Here is a 14,948-nt window from a genome sequence, read left to right as displayed (position 1 = left end):
TGGTCAATATTCCAGCAAATGAAGTGGAGAATCCCAGGGAGAGGGAGACCACAGGAGAGGAGGTAGGAGATGAAGGGGAGCCTCAGCCCTTCTGAGCTCTTCTCTAGACCAAGTACTTTCCGTGCATTGCACCCTTGAAACCTCACCTTCCTAACCTCAGTCCCATGAGAACGTATGATTAGCCCTACGGCACAGATGTGAAAAATGAGATTCAGAGAGGGAAAGTGACTTGCCAAGGTTATGCAGGAAGTGGGGGAACTGAGATTTCTAAGTCTCTGGGGCTCCCAACATGCTCTACCCACCCCATCTCTCTCTCTCTCTCTCTCTCTCTCTCACACACACACCCTCCCTCCTTCACTCTCTCCCTCTCTCTCCCTCTCCTTCTCCCTCTCCATCTCTTTCTTACCTTCAATATGTGAAAAACTTATGCTCCTTCCTTTATGCTGTGGCTCTAGATCAACCTTTGCACTATTACTCTTTGGAGTCAAATCATCCTTTGTTGAAGGTTGGGGGAGGGGCAGTCCTGTGTCTTATAGAAAGTTTAGCAGCATCTCTGGGTCTCTACCCACTAGATGTCAACCGTGCCTCCCCAGATCGTGTCACTCAGAAATGTCTCCACACATTTTCAAATGTCCTCTGGAAAGAAAAAGTACCCCTGTTGAGGATCACTGATCTAGAACATGCTATCTTGTCCAAGCTTGAGGCATATCTTTCTGGCGGGGAGGCAGCAGCTGGAATGGAAACCTTCATGCAGAGCCATTCAGATGCTCTGTGGGCCAGCCTCCCCGCACCGCCCCGACTCCCCACCTCCCACCAGCCCTCTGTCACGACCAAGGTCAGGACTAAGGGGAAGGCGCTTGCCTCAGTTGCAAAATTTAAGGGGACAGTAAAGAACTCAGTGGTCAAGATAAATAAATATTTAATGCCATCTTTCTTAAAAATCAGAATCTATGTAAAGCTACCATGATGAACAAAACGTCAAAATATGAATCAATCAGGTTCCAGCCACATTCACTGCAACCCAAGGACAGGCCAGCAAGTGCTGAGCCTTGACTTTGCCAGACATCACCGCCAAGAGCTTGTGGCCCTGTCAGGGTGGGTGACTCCACTCTGTGATATCCTAGCATATTTGTTCCTTGGATTCCAGCCCAGCCCTCCTGTGCTCAGGGCATCAGGGACAGGTCACCCAGAGGGTGAAAAGGCCTGGCTTCCTTCCACTCCTCTGCTCTCTCAGGGGACCTACAAATGGAGAAGTATCTGAGAGCTCACTTCTGGGCCCTGAATGCAGAGTAACGGTCTCGGCCGTTATCTCCCTGGCCCAACGGACGTAACCCTCAGCTTATCTACCTGACTTGGGGGTGGATTGACTAATTCCAGGGCCCAAAAACCTGGTCTCCAGAGTTCAAGCAGGAGACTTCCCTAGCTGGGGAGGGGTGGAAAGCTAGCCCCCCTCCCCCTTATTCTCCCCGGTCCTGGGGCCCAGGCCAGGGGCCTCATTTCACTCCGTGGTTGGGATGACCGAGAAGGTCGGCTACTCCCGTTAGCCAGCACCACGATAAGCTTTACAAGTGCTGTTTCATTTAAACGTCCCTGCATTACACATTAGGAAACGGCATCTCAGAGAGCTTAAATAAGTTACCCAAGATTACACAGCAAGTCAGAGGCAGACCTAAACCAAGACCTTTCAGCTCCTTAGTCACCCCACACCTGCATTCCCTCTACTTCCTCTCTCTGGCCTGCCCCTCCCTGGGGTTGACCTGGGGCAAAGACATCCCAGGGCCCTGCTCAGTCACCATGGTGATGTCTGATGTAAAACTGGAAATAACTTATTTTTTTTTTGGCCGCGCCGTGCAGCATACAGGATTTTAGTTCCCCGATCAGGGATTGAACCCACGCCCCTCGCAGTGGAAGCACAGAGTCTTAACCACTGGGCCACCAGGGAAGTCCGGAAATGACATTCTTGAAGGTCCACCATATTCCAAACACTATGCTTCATTAAGGCTTTCACATCCATTATCCTACTTACTTAATCTTTACAATCATCCTGCCAATTAGACACTGCCATCCCAGTGCGCAGACCTACCACACAAGCTCAGAGAGGTGAAATAACTCGCCCAAGCTCACACAGCTTGTTGGAAGTGGCATGTCTGACCCTAGTCTGTTTGACTCCTACATCCTTGCTTTCTTTGATTCACCCAAATGCGATACGCCCAGACTAGCCCACAGTGCCCACCTTTTCAGCATCCATGAAACGCCAACTCTCTGGCTTACTGTTTGCATCTATATTCATAGGGGTTTCAAACTCTGCCTCTCGTCTCAGATTTCCATCCAGCCCCACGTTATGCTGAGGGCAGCATAGTGTGATGTCTTGATAGAATGGAATCACCATTCTAGAGTCAGCCCCTCTGGGTCTCAATTTTCCCATCCCTAAACCGACGCTAATGACAGGACCCACCTCAAATGAGATCAGCTCCAGTAAAGACCTCAGAACAGTACCTGGCATGTGGAGCTGGGGGTAGCCCTTGTCAGGAAACTGAGACTGAACTGTGACCCTAATCAACAAGTGGGCACCGAGAGCTGCTTGAGCTCCTGCTCTGTGTCCTGCATGATGATGCCAGGAACGCTAGGGATACCACTGTAAAGACACGAGCTGAGTTTCCCAGAGCCTACTTAGCATCATTCTGGACAGGAAAAATACCACACAAGCCCTTACCCGGGGACATAAGGCCAGTCCTCTTATTTCATTTAAAGCTTTTCTTGAGGATATGCATCTTTAACATGCATCCTGTAATGTGCACTGTAGCGTGGACTGCTTGAGGCGTTGTCACGGAGGGAATGCACCCACGTAACCCAGGCCAGGTCAAGATACAGAATGTTACCAGGAGCCCAAATGCCTCCTTCGTGTCCCCTTGTTTTTTTAAAAAAAAAAAAAATTTATTTATTAATTCATTATTTATTTATTTATTTATTTATTTATTTTTTTTTTTTTTTTTGCGGTACGCGGAGCTCTCACTGCTGTGGCCTCTCCCGTTGCGGAGCACAGGCTCCGGACGCGTAGGCTCAGCGGCCATGGCTCACGGGCCCAGCCGCTCCGCGGCATGTGGGATCTTCCCGGACCGGGGCACGAACCCGCGTCCCCTGCATCGGCAGGCGGACTCCCAACCACTGCGCCACCAGGGAAGCCCATTATTTATTTATTTATTTTGGCCACACCAGGTCTTAGTTGTGGCGTGCGGGCTTCTTAGTTGTGATGTGCAGACTCTTAGTTGCGGCCCGCATGTGGGATCTAGTTCCCCCGACCAGGAATCGAACTCGGGCCCCCTGCATTGGGAGCGCAGAGTCTTACCCACTGGACAACCAGGGAAGTCCCCATGCCCCCTTCTTGACATTAATCCCCCAAAGGAGACCTTTGTGGACTGGAAGTCACACTTGTGTCACAGACCACCGCCAACAGGAGAGGTTTGTGAGGAATAAAACAAGGTCCCACCTTAGCACAAAGTCTCTTGATACAGACCCTGGCACCTATTTAGTGCTTAATACATTAGGGGTTTTAAAAAAAGAGAGGATGGGGCTTCCCTGGTGGCAGTGGTTGGGAGTCCGCCTGCCGATGCAGGGGACGCGGGTTCGTGCCCCGGTCCGGGAGGATCCCACATGCCGCGGAGCGGCTGGGCCCGTGAGCCACAGCCGCTGAGCCTGCGCATCCGCAGCCTGTGCTCCGCAACGGGAGAGGCCACAACAGTGAGGGGCCCGCGTACCGCAAAAAAAGAAAAAAAAAGTGGGGATGTGTGTCCACGTGTGGCCGATTCACCTTGCTGTATTGCAGAAACTCACACACCGTTGTAAAGCAGCTATACTCCAATAAAGATCAATAAGCAATTAAAGGAGGGATTTTGTTACTCTTTATTAGTAGTACTGGAATAAAGAGAAGCAACGCCTCCCCACACCAGAATACAAAGTCCATGAGGGCAAGGAGGGAAAGTTCTCCCAGTGCATCCTCCACGGCACCCAGCACAGGGCTGAACTTGTAAGAGTGTGTCAGAATTCCACCGTCACGGATACCAAGAGAACAGCAGTTACAAAGGACCTCAGTGTGATTTCTATCTTTTTCAACTTCCTGTGCAACCTTGAGTAAGTAGCCTCTTCTATCTGGACCACCAGATAGAATGGAATCCCTGGGGCCATCTGTACTTCTAAGAATTTGAGGAGTCCTGGAGGAAAAGGGCTTCGGAGCATTGATGCCTTACTTTCTGCTCACCTCCCCATTAAAAGGAGGGTTCAGAATGCCTTCCTTCCTCACCTCTGGTTGGGACCCCCTCATCTCCAGCTAGGTTGGAGTCCAATGCCCCAAGATGAACCCAAGGGAGATGAGTCTCTCGTGCCTCCCCTCTGTGCTCTGTCCCCATATGATCATGTCCTGGAAGCAGCCAACACTTCCAGACATGAAATCCTGATGGTTGAAAGAACATGCTCTGGGGATACTTGAATCACAGCACGGGGCACATTTAGATGTTCAGCCTTGGGTAAAAAAACAGGTCATAACTTCTCTGAGCCTGGTTCTGTACAATGGGATAATAATTACTGATCAAACAAGGTCATCTTTGTAAGATGCCTGGTGCAGCAGGGGGTACTTTGTGGGTGCACAATAAGCGGTAACAATTAGTAGATGCTGGTGTGCTTGTGTTACAAACATCTGTACGTTCCCGAATGGCAGGGAGCTGTGTCTTGTCATATTCCCAAACCTTACGTAGAGTTGGACATATAGCAGTTTGTCTTATATTGAGATTCCCTGGAAACACACCCTGAGGCGAGGATTTGAGTGCAAGTAGTTTCCATGGGAGGCGCTGGGACAGTCGTAGGGAAGAGGAGAGTTCATACGGGGAAGAGAAGACAGCCAATAAAATGTGTGTTATAAAGCCAGCTGCCTCAGTGGGTAACTGGAAGTTAATCTCACTGGGAAACCCTGGGAAGCAGTGCCCGATACCTGCCCCAGAATTATTCCACCTGAGGGGGCAAAGGACTGGGGTACTCATACACCCACTCCTGAGAGTTGCGGGCTGCTCCCAGGGACATGTTAATATCCTGGCACATTAAGGCAACCACAGTTTGTGGGCGAGGAAGAAAAGGCCCTCAGATGTGGAGATGCAAACACAGTACATTGAGAGTTCACCTTGAAAGTTTGGAGAGAGATGCGTGGTGTCCTGGCAGCACCTGCAATGCACGAGCCCGGTAATTGGGTGTCCTATGAAAAGATCCACCTGAGCCCATTCCTCTGTCTCCAAGAGGGCCACACAGACCCCACCCCTTTTTATTCTGTCCCTTTTTATGAAAGACAGTAGGGTGGGGAGGTGTGGTCCTTGTACTGGCAGAAAGCTCGTGGGTGGGGCTAAGCAGAGTAGATCAATGGTGGGAAGAAAAAGAAATCAGTTTCAGGAAAACAATTTCATTGCTGGGGGCTGGAGGGGAGGGGATGGGAGGAGCCTGCCCAGGAAGATCCAGCTCAGTAGGAACAGATGAACGGGAGACCCACACCACAGGGAGCTTGACGCCAGTGGCCTCCTGTGAAGATGCAACAGGAAGGGGTCTCAGCCTCTTGTTCTCCCTGACTCAGCCCCAGTAGGGCCTTCCCCTCTCCCTACCCCACACCTCAGTGGAGATGAGTCTGAAGAGCCAGGAGGCCTCTCCTTTGCAGGGTCTGGCTCTTCCTGGAGCCTCCTCCTTCCCAGGCCTTGCCATTATCCATCCCCACTCCCACCACCTCACTTCGGGTGCACAGGGTCACACATCTACCAGCACTGCCCCAGGGCTGGCCAGCAGCCCCGTACGCAAAATTCCAGGGAGTGCCGTCGAGCCAGCAAAAGCATGGGCAGCGACCCCAGGGGAGGCAAGAGGGAAAGAGGTGGGCTGGGACACGGCAAAGGGAAAGCAGGTAGGCAGAGCTGGGACCATCCCTGCCTGACCCTCCCGCTGCCCGCCAGGCATTGGCCCTTAAAGGACTGCTGGACCACAATGGACACAGTCCTGGTCAACTGAAATGCAGAGCCACAGTGATTGTCACCATCACATTCTATGCATTCCAGTGACACCCCCATCCTTTGGGCTCTAACAAGAGGCAGGGCAGGAGTTCCAACCCCATCCTACAGATGAGGAACGAGGCTCACGGTCTTGCCCAGGTCCTATAGACAGTCAGAGACTGAGCAGAACTCGCACCTAAACATCCTGATTCTAAATGCTCGGCTGTTCCCGATGCCTAGGCAGCCCCCTTGTTGTCTCACCCAGGTGTCCACCTGTCCCCAGTTCTTCAGGGGATTGTAGAGGAGAAGCACAGACAGATCTGCAGCAGGTTGAACATGGGCTGGGGTAAGGAGGTGCTCCCCACCGAGAGCTGGGGCCCCTCTTACCCGGCCGGTGACCTGGCTTCCGCTCCAGACTTGGCCCTGGTCGATCTGTCGGACTAAGCATTGGATCTGGTAATTAAGGCTGAAGTTGTGGATGGAGATGAGTCTGCCCCGGTAGCACCTCTGGCAAGTTAACTGCAGGGTATAATGAAAGAGGAAGAACGGTGTGCCCGTCCCCCAGGAATTCACATCACCTTAGTCCTGGGTGTCTAAGTCTCCAAAACTCACCCTCCACCGCCCCCCCACCCAGCCCCACAGACATTTGAAGGCTGGAGATTAAGACGCAACTTCTGTTTCCGCGTGACCCTCACCTCTTACCCCCAACACCTCTGCGGGTCTCAGCCTCTGCTAACACTCCCAGGGTCCTCAGTGAGGAAAATGACCAGCGACGCAGAGGCTGGAGACACCAGCTCCCTATCGCCACCCTGGGCCTCAGCCTCAGCTACTGGCCACTCACCTGAGCATGAATAAAATTCAGGGGATCCTCACCAGGAGGAAGCGGCAGGTCTTGCATCCAGGGATGCCCTCCAGTTTTACTGTGTCCTCATCCTTAGGACACTGAAGGTCCCTGTCTACCTCATCCAAGGCTGAGATGGACTCAACAGCCCCCTCTTCCCTGGGGGCATCTTCACTTCCAGAGCCCCTGTCTTCCTCTTCCTCTAGCAGCATCCCTCCACAGGGATCTCCTTTGCCTCACTTTCTGGTACCCCCCCCCCCCACTTAAGGCAGGGTGTCATCTCCCAAGGGGCTCTCAATGTTGGACATTTCAGTTCCTGGCAAGAAGAAAGGTCAAGCGCCCCTCCTTCACATCTTCCCCTGTTCCTCCCCAGGACCACGGACAGCTCCCTCCCGGCCCCAGGCATTTGCAAGCTGAGCCCTGGAAAGAGAGGAACCTGGAACAGAGCCCACCCCCCCCCCCCCCCCCCAGGAGAAGCCAACCTCCCACATGAGGTCCTGGTGGTTAAGGGCATGAACTTAGAGTCAGGCAGTTGTGGGTTTTGTTCTGGTTCCATCACCTACTAGCTTTAGTTCTTCGTTTGTGATATGGGTAGACCACACCACATACCTCATGGGGATGCTATGAGGATTAAAGGAGATAATGCATAGAAAACGCTTAGCACTGTACACTCGGTGAGCTCAAAGTAAAAGAAGGGATCATTTGATCACCGTTTGCATCTTGCAGAAAGGACAACATTGAGAACGTCACAGTAGAACCAAGACTGCAGACATGCAGATGCCCTGAGGAATCCCTTCAACTCCAGCTCTAGAGTCCCCGCTCCTTTCTGTGCAGAGATCCTGAAATAGGGGATGGCCAGAGAGGAAGGTGTGGCTGTGTGACTCTGACCCTATAAACTATAGAAAGGAGTCAAGTAGAGAAAGAAAGGCTGAAGGCCAAGGAGACTTACTCAGATGAAAAGCTGAAACTGTCCCAAGTAGAAGAGCCAGAAGTAGGTGGAGTTTCATTTTGGCTTTATCCTGCAATGGAGAACAGAGCTGGACACACACACACACATACATTCATTCATTCAGTAAATACTCCCTCCCATGACCAACACAGAGCAGCTTGAAGGTAGAAAACTCTGCATGCTCCAAATACCCAACTCACACCGCTCAACCCTCATCTCCACTTGCACCCTCCCCACACCCTGCCCCAGGGTTTATCAACCTAGAAACGATGAATGGATTCAAGGGGCCATGAACTCTGCAAACATAGATAACACATGGTGTGATGTTTCTAGGGCGAGTGTTCAAACCATCCATGAGATTGCTCTATGTCCTCCCAAAAGGCAAAGGAACTTCTCACTTTACTGGATGATTTGTTCTCAAATTGCCAGGAATGGCCTCCAACCTTCTCCACCAAAAACGTCCTCCTTGGCTCTCGTAATCAGCGGAATTCTAAGACGTCCCCGAAGATCCTTCTCCCACTCTCGTGCACACGTGGTGCATAATCCCCGGGACTGTACATGGGGACAGAGGATGGCATTTACTCCAGTGGTTGTGTTATATTATATGGGACAGTTGACCTTAGGAGAGGGAGAATATCCCGGATGAGTCTGATCTAACCAGGCAAAAGCCCTTTAAAGTGACTGGGCTCTTTCTGAAGTCAGAGATTACAAACATGAGCAGGGGGCTTCCCTGGTGGCGCAGTGGTTGGGAGTCCGCCTGCCGATGCAGGGGACACGGGTTCGTGCCCCGGTCCGGGAAGATCCCACATGCCGCGGAGTGGCTGGGCCCGTGAGCCATGGCCGCTGAGCCTGCGCGTCCGGAGCCCGTGCTCCGCAACGGGAGAGGCCACAGCAGTGAGAGGCCCACGTACTGCAAAAAAAACCATGAGCAGGATTCCACCCAAGGGAGGCTCTCCGTTGCTGGCTTTGAGGACGGAGGGCAAGGAATGTGGAGCAGCCCCCATGTGACAGCCAGCCAGGAACAGCAGAAGGAACAGAATTTTACCACAACCACGTGAGCTTGGAAGAGGACCCTGAACTCTAGGTGAGAACACAGCTCAGCCAACACCTTGATTTTAGCCTTGAGAGACTCTGAGCAGAAAATCCAGCCATGCCATGCCCGGACTTCTGACCTACAGAACTGTGAGCTAATAAATGTGTGCTGTTTGAAGTCACTAAATCTGTGGCCTAGAAGACACATACAACCCTCGAGGCCCATTTCCTTCCCAGGATGAAATTTACAGTTGGTGCAATTCATGGTAGGGGATTGATTGGCACAGGGGAGTGTCCCACAGGAATGGGCTGGAGGGCCTTCTACAGAACCCAGGGACAGAAGGTCAGGAAATATGGAGGGAGAAAGAGAGGTTCGATTCCAGCCAGAGGTCCCACCACCCTTCCTCTCAGACCATAAGAGGCCGGTTAGCCTCTTCTAGCTCCAAGTTCTGCCCTCAGAGAAGCAGTGAACTGCAGGAGACAGAACTTCAGAGCTGATCAACCGCCTGCTGCCTGGGCTTAGCCAACACCTCCCTGGGGGCAGATAAGGGTGGTGAAAGGACTAACATCATCCCTGGGGTAAGCAGCCCAGGAGATAGAGACCTGGGCCGTTGCTCTGTGAAATCAACCTTGATATACAGCTCCTTTGACACTTCCCCCTTTGGATGCCCCAACAATTGACATAGAACAAGGGCTGGGCTGCTAGGGCTGGAAGGGCCTTTAGAGGTGACCCAGGCCAGTCTCCATGCCTAAGATATGGAGGACTCAGACGTCCTGATTCCCAGTTCAGTGCTCTTCCTTCGCCCTTGGTGAGAGAACCCCTCTTGGCCTCCAGGCATCTCCTCTCCCAGGGGCTGTGTACACACAACAAAGTTAGAAGGAATATGTCTTTGCAGTCAGTGCCCATCCTCCACCCCATCTTCCACCTTCAATACTTCCCCAGACCATCTACTTCTCTCCATCTCTGCTGCCACCTCCCTAGCCCAAGCTGCCAACGTTTGATAACGTACACCCGAGCCCATCATCCCCATGCTTGCCATTCAGTGTCTTCCCTCTGTGGCAGCAATTCATCCAAACTCATTACCATTGCCTTCAAGGGCCTCCATGGTCTGGCTCTTGTCTACTTGTCCAACCTCACTGGTGTGTGTGACCCTCGTCATACTGGTTTCTGCTCCATTGGCCAAGCTAAAGTTTGGTACTGGCTCCGTCTCATCTAGTGGGTCTCGGCTCCAAGGTCGCCTCATCAGAGAAGTCTTCTCTGAGAACTCTTTCTAAAGAAGCCCACTCCAGGGACTTCCCTGGTGGCACAGTGGTTAAGAATTCACCTGCCAGTGCAGGGGATACGGGTTCGAGCCCTGGTCAGGAGAGATCCTATGTGCCGCAGAGCAACTAAGCCCCTGTGCTGCAACTACTGAGCCTGTGCTCTAGAGCCCACAAGCCACAACTACTGAAGCCCGTGCGCCTAGAGCCCGTGCTCCACAACTAGAGAAGCCACCACGATGAGAAGCCCGTGCACCTCAATGAAGAGTAGCCCCTGCTCACTGCAACTAGAGAAAGCCTGAGCGCAGCAACGAAGACCCAATGCAGCCAGAAGTAAAATTAATTAATTAATTAATTAATTAATTTAAGAAAAAAAAGCCCACCCAACCCTTTCGCATATCTAGTTACTCTGGTGCACATCATTCATTTACTTCCATCAGAACATTTGCCAAAGTGATACGACCTTGCTCCTTCACTGGTTTCTTGTCTACTGTCTGTCTCTCCCAGTAGGAAGTAAGTTCTAAGAAAACAGGGACCTGGTCTTTCTTGCTCACTGCCTAGAACTCTACCCAGATCACAGAAGGAGTTTTTCAATTAGTTTGAAATTAATCAACTTGAAATTTACTTCCTGGAGAAAGTCCAGCCGAGTTAAATTCAAAGTCCATTAATTTCAATTCCACAGGTGTCTTTCTGAGCCCCACCTGCCATGGACACAATCGTGGGCCAGGCTCTGTGCACTGGGTCATACATTCATTCATTCAGTAAATACTCAGAGGTGGTCTCTCATCTCAGGAAGGCTTCATGTAGCCGGTAAAGCAAGACAAACAAAATGAACCTCTTAGTAAAACAAGGCACCCTATTGAGTGGACACTTAGAAGGATAAAACTTTCACTTGCTAGAAGACACCAATTGTCTGTGCTACCAGAGTCACATTAAGGGCAAGGGCAGGCAGAGAGGGCTTCCTTGTAAAGGTGTTCCTTGGACTGGGCTCTGAAGGATTGACAGACAGGAGAGGAGAGGCAGAAGAGAAGTAGGAGGCATTCTAGGAGCCAAACCATGGCCCTGAACTGCTGGAATTTGAGCCAGGATACAGATGATTGGTGTTTCCTGGAGGTTGAGTCAAAGAATGAGGTGGGTTCGTTTCTCGGCACCAAAGCCAAGCTCCTCCAATGAGCAGTGCAGACTTGCTGGCCAGTTCTTCAACCCCCTCGACTCCTTACACGATAGTAATCTGGTTTCTGCCCACCCTGCATTGCTCCATGGAAACTACTCTTGCCAACGTCCCCACTGACCACCTAATTGCCAAACCCAACAGACATTCTTCAATTCTTGTCTTATTTGACCTCTGTAGTGCCTGATACCTCTTTACTTCCTCCTTCTTAAAAACAGCCTCTTTTCTTAACAACTTCTCTAGCCATTCCTTCCCAGTTTCTGCTGGTGGGCTCCACTTCCTCTTCTGGAATTTTAAATATTGGTCACCACCTGGTTTCTTGGTGCCCTTCTTTCCTAACTCTACACACGCTCCATGGGTTATCTCATTCACCCCCAGGTCTCAAGCTATGAAATATATGCAGATCACTCCCAAGTCTTCATCTCCAGCCCCAGACCTGCTCCTCACCAGGTTTGGTCCACAACCACAGACTCACATATACAGCCACCAAATAAGCTTCCCAACTTGGATGTCCCATGTGCATTATGAATTCAACACGTCAGACTGACTCATCACACACACGCGTACACACACACACACACACACACCCCTACACTAAACTGCTCCTCTTCTTGTGGTCCCTTTCTCAGGAGAAATCATCACCTTGCACCCAAACCCCCAAGCCAGGACTCTGGGGCATCGTCCACAATCTTCTCATCACCACACATTCACAGTCATAGTGCGCGTTCTTCGCCATCTCATCTACCCACCCACCCCCACTCCCCTGCTGCTCTCCTACCAATTGCTGACTGTCTTTCACCTGGATCACTTCAGTGCCTCTCAAATCACTTTCCCTTCCTCCTCTTACCATAACCTCCCCATTTCTTTTTTTTTTAATTTATCTATTTATTTATTTGTTTTTTTAAATTTTTGGCTGCATTGGGTCTTCGTTGCTGTGCGCGGGCTTTCTCTAGTTGCAGCGAGCTGGGGGGGTGCTACCCTTCATCGCGGTGCGCAGCCTTCTCATTGCGGTGGCTTCTCTTGTTGCAGAGCATGGGCTCTAGGCACGCAGGCTTCAGTACTTGTGGCACATGGGCTCAGTAGTTGTGGCTCGCGGGCTCTAGAGCGCAGGCTCAGTAGTTGTGGCACACGGGCTTAGTTGCTCCGCGGCATGTGGGATCTTCCCGGACCAGGGCTCGAACCCGTGTCCCCTGCATTGGCAGGCAGGTTCTTAACCACTGTGCCACCAGGAAAGTCCACCCCTCAACCCCACGTCTCTGATACATTGTCTGCTGCCAAAATGAGCTCCTAAAACCCCGAGCTCATCACACAAGCACTTTTCAATTATTTCTTCTTGCTCTTGGGCAAATACTTTCTTCCTGATCTGGCCCCTCCTTACCTCAACTTCAGCACTATTGACATTTGGAACTGGATACTTCTTTGTTGCAGGGGGATGTCCTGCGCAGTGTTGGGTGTTTAGCAGCAATGTCCTCACCCTTTAGATGCCAGTAGTACCTTCCCCCCAAGTTGCAACCATCCAAAATGTCTCCAGATATTGCCAAATGTCCCCTTGGGGGCAGACTTGCCCCCTAGTTGAGAGCCACTGGTCTACAACCTCAACTCTCCAAACACACACACACACACACACACACACACACACACACACTCCACTCTGCTCCAATCATACTGAACACCCTGCTATTTCCCTAATGTTCTGTGAGCTCTCAGATACCATTTCATCTGCCCAGAAAGCCCTTTCCTCTCTAACCACTGTGCTAGCCCTCCTCTTCTACTAAGTCTCAGGCAAAGATCCACTCTTCCAGGAAGCCTGCCCTGATTCTCCCAGAGAGAAGTAGAAAGGAACCTCATGGGGCTTAACTCTAGCCCCGCCCCTATCCCATCTCACGGCAGCTGTCTTCTTGCTGTCTCCCCAGAAGACTGGCAGCGTTGCCTTTCTCACCTGTGTATCTCTGGTACCTGCAGTGTCCTGGAAACATGCCAAAGGCTCAATTCATGTTTGCTGAATAAGCGAATGAATGATGAAAAGAAATTTTTGTTTAAGATGAGTTGAGCAGATGCTCCCTGAAATGAGATCTTAAGCAGGAATTTTAATAACAATAACAACAGCAGCATCTAACATTTAAGAAGCACTTTCTTTTATTTTTTAAATATTTTTGGCCACACTGCGTGGCATGTGGGATCTTAGTTCCCTGACAAGGGATGGAACCTGCCCCCCCTGCAGTGGAAGCACAGTCTTAACCACTGGACCACCAGGGAAGTCCCAGGAAGCACTTTCTATGTGCTAAGTGTTTTGAGTGTTCCGCATCATTTAATCTTCTAAACAACTGTATCAGACAAGTACCACTGTCATCTGTAAATTATAGACAAAAAGACTGAGGCTCAGGATGGTGAAGCTGCCTGCCAGGTAAGCATCAAAGCCAAGATTTGAATGGAGAGCCTGAGCTCTTATCCTCCACACCTCACTTCCCCGTCGTGGTGAGTAATTAGCTCAAAGCAACATGAGCGGCGCTCAAGCCACCCCGTAAGCTAGTGGGGCAGGTGATGATATAGGAAATATGAAGAATGTGCTCCTTGGGATTCAAAGGATCCTGGGGCCGTTCCTGGCTCTGTCACTCGTGAGCTGGCCCACCACGTGAGCTTGGTAGGTGCCTCATCTCCCATTCTCTGTCTGCCCATCTGCAAGTTAAGGATGAGAACCTCACAGGGCTTGGGGAGGACTCACTGAGAAGGTGGTTGTACAATAATCTAATCTGACACATGGTAGGTTCTGAACAAACCGTCCTATTCTCCCCATTTTAGAAATAGAGAAAGCAAGGCTCAGAAAGGTTAAGTGATGGTCCAAATTCCATGTACTGGCAAATGACGGAACTTGAAAAAAAGAATTCTAGGGGCTTCCCTGGTGGCGCAGTGGTTGAGAATCTGCCTGCCAATGCAGGGGACACGGGTTCGAGCCCTGGTCCGGGAAGATCCCACATGCCGCGGAGCAACTGGGCCCGTGAGCCACAACTACTGAGCCTGCGCGTCTGGAGACTGTGCTCCGCAACAAGAGGCCGCGACAGTGAGAGGCCCGCGCACCGCGATGAAGAGTGGCCCCTGCTCGCCGCAACTAGAGAAAGCCCTCGCACAGAAACGAAGACCCAACACAGCCAAAAATAAATTTAAAAATTTATTTAAAAAAAAAAGAATTCTAACAAGCAGATATTTTCTGAGCATCTTCGACGTACTCAACACTGCGTGGGACCAGTCACAGACACCACCAAGAGGAGCCAGGTCCTGAGCACCTGGAAATATAGCTCTGCTCTCCCAGCTGGAAGCTCAGAGCCATGATGGAGGTTCAGTTGGTGAGAAGAGCTCAGAACTGGGGTCTCACAGAAACGGCAGGGGAGTTTGTGCCCGTGCGGTGAGGGCCTATGGATGCAAGCTGACTCGCTGATTGGGTAATGAGTGGGAAAGGCAGTTGGTCACGGTGATTGGCGTAATGGGCTTTCACGTTTGCTGGTCTAGCGCCAGGCTGGACACACACAGCAACCCTGAAGCAGCTTCTGTCAGGCCCCAGAAAGACTCCTGGGGATGACTGAGGGGTCCTGCGGTGGGGGGGGGGGCTTTGCGTACCTCAGGGTCTTCCCCCCAGATAGACCTCTCTCTTGACCAGCTGTGGAAGGACAGCATTCTGATGCTAAGGAT

The sequence above is a fragment of the Aethalodelphis obliquidens genome, unplaced genomic scaffold, assembly GCF_003676395.1.
Source record: "Aethalodelphis obliquidens isolate GAN/ISIS:26980383/991018 unplaced genomic scaffold, ASM367639v1 scaffold14, whole genome shotgun sequence".
Classification (NCBI taxonomy): Eukaryota; Metazoa; Chordata; class Mammalia; order Artiodactyla; family Delphinidae; genus Aethalodelphis; species Aethalodelphis obliquidens.
The sequence above is the reverse complement of the archived record's forward strand: the minus strand, read 5'-3'. Positions refer to the sequence as shown.